This window comes from Mesoplodon densirostris, chromosome 15, assembly GCF_025265405.1.
Source record: "Mesoplodon densirostris isolate mMesDen1 chromosome 15, mMesDen1 primary haplotype, whole genome shotgun sequence".
NCBI classification, from domain to species: domain Eukaryota; kingdom Metazoa; phylum Chordata; class Mammalia; order Artiodactyla; family Ziphiidae; genus Mesoplodon; species Mesoplodon densirostris.
This window is the reverse complement of record NC_082675.1, coordinates 60,734,336-60,736,728: the sequence shown is the minus strand read 5'-3', so window position 1 is coordinate 60,736,728 and position 2,393 is coordinate 60,734,336. Positions and strand designations below refer to the sequence as shown.

General features: G+C 41.1%; 1 pseudogene; it reads right to left on the bottom strand.

Annotated features, from left to right (window-relative positions):
* Positions 1 to 462: 462 nt before the first annotated feature.
* LOC132502942 (large ribosomal subunit protein uL2-like) lies at positions 463 to 1,234 on the bottom strand (annotated as a pseudogene).
* Between the last annotated feature and the right edge of the window lie 1,159 nt (positions 1,235 to 2,393).

The window sequence follows — 2,393 nt, the reverse complement described above, 5'->3', positions numbered from 1 at the left end:
AAAAATTCAGTTATTTTGAATGCCTGTGGATTAGAAAAGGAGGTGAAAGGCCACTAACTTTTTGTCCAAATACCTTTTTTCTTCTATAGAGGAGGCTAAGAATAAACTGAGATGGTTCAATGGCTTTAATAAAACAAGAAAAAACTGGAATTCCAGATTATGTGAACAATAAAGTATTGTTTGTTAGCTTTAGAGATGGGGAAATAAGAATATCTCAGAATACTGTTTTGAGCTTTGTTACTCTGGGCAGGTTAAATTGTGTTCTTCTGAGAAGACAGAGGGATTGATGGGATGATATCATCAAATTCTAGGATTTCAAATTGCTTCCATGCCTGAAAGTTTGACAGTTTCAAAAGGAATAAAGGTGTTCCTTACCAAAGCTGCATAAGAACAAGTAAAAACAGGCTAGAATAATTTTTGTGTTTGTGTGTGAAAATGACAAACTTTTTTGAGACCCCAGCCCTAATTCTCTTTCTCCTGCACAGTCTTGGTTCCCTGGAGACACCCATTCCAGCAGGCAACAATGAGACCCACTTTCCGGCCAGCAGGGGTATCTCTGTGGATGGTAGAGGGTTTGCCAATGTGCTGGTTGTTGCCACCTCTGAAGGGAGACTCAACAGGGTTCATGGCCACACCCCATATGCGTGGCCTACAGTTCCTCTTTGCCTTAGACTTGTGGTAGGCACAGCCAGCCTTCAGAATGGGCTTGTCAATGCAGCCACCTCCAGCCACCACACTGACAACAGCTCTGTTGACGGAAGAGATGACCTTCTTGGAGCCCAAGGGCAGTTTCTCTGGTCTTCTTTGTCTCAGGGTTGTGGGAGATGACAATCGCATAGTTCCCAGAGGCTCTGGCCAGCATGCCCCAGTCACCAGCCTTCTCCTCCAGACAACACATGATGGTGCCATCGGGCATGGTGCCCACCAGCAGCATATTGCCGATGTTGAACTGGGCGTTCTTGCTGTAGTACACGAACTGGCCAGTGTGGATGCCCTCGGCAGCAATGAACAGCTCTGTCTGCTTCTTAGAACAGTACGGATCCTGGAAGACCACGTTGGCAAAGGGCACGCAGCAGCCCGGGTCATGGATGATGTCCTTCATGATGTCCTTGATGTAGCCGTGTCGCTCGGCGAAGTCCACAGCGTGCAGACGCGTGACGCCCTTTTGGCGATTCACACGCACGTGGAACACGGAGCCGGCGCCCTTTCTCTGTCCAAGGATCACACGGCCCATCGTGGCAGTCTGATTCTGAGCGCAGCCAAAAGAGCAGGCTAGAATAATTGTAAATGACATTTATCTCTAAATATTCATTCAACTAAAATCAGAACATAAGAGGGCAGTGATGTGAAAGAAAATGCCTATAACAGAAAGTAACATTTTATAGATATTTATCCTGCTTAGTTGGACATTTTGACTAACTTCATACATTTTTAAGAAAAAAAATCATGCTTTCTTAATTATGATCTTTCTTGATATTCAAATATTTTAGTTCTTCACCAAAGACTTATTAATATTAACTAACTTGATTATAACATTTGAATTTATTTACTTCTCTACCACTTCTTTTATCTTCTCCATCTCTTCAGTCTTTCTAATCCCTTTCTCAGGATTTTTGCTTACACTATTCCCCAATCAAAAATGTTCTCACATCTTTCTGAGGAAACACTAATCACTTTATATACTTCATTCAAATCCTCACTATTACATACAATCCTCCATGACTATCATAAGCTGTGTTATCACAAATTCATGCTGCTTTCCTAATTATCAAGTCTAAAGGCATATTTTCATTACTCATCTTCTTTATACTATTTACTAAATTTTAAGGTGGTTATCATCTCCTCAACTTTGACATTATCTTCCATAATGACTTTTGTTGTGAGCATGTCCTACGGTTTTGTCTGCTGTCACACCTGAGTCCATTTTAAGTGTCAACTTCACAAACCATAGTCTTAATTAAGGGACCCTGCAGAGTAAGCATCACAGTTTTTTCTCCTTGATATGACCTTCCAGCTATACTTCATTGGCCCTAAGATGGACATCTCTCCAAACCGCAGCCAATAAACAGGAGGAGAAGTTTCACAGAGGGGTATCCCTGCACAGAATGTGGGAGCAGAAGTCTTATAGCAATATAAAACATGACTTGTGTAAAACATCTGTTTTGCATACATCATCTCACAATATAGCACTCTGTGAGATGTGGCAAAGAATTTATGTAGCTTAGATTCTGCTAAGTATCACCTAATTAGAAGTAAACTCTTTTTTAAAAAACTGTTATTACCTACATCTTCAAGCTTCTCAGTTCCTTGATGCCTCGGTTAAAATAGTTAAACAAAAATCTAAGGAAGAAGAGCAGTGGTTATGTTCTGACCTTAGCATCAATTCTAGTGTA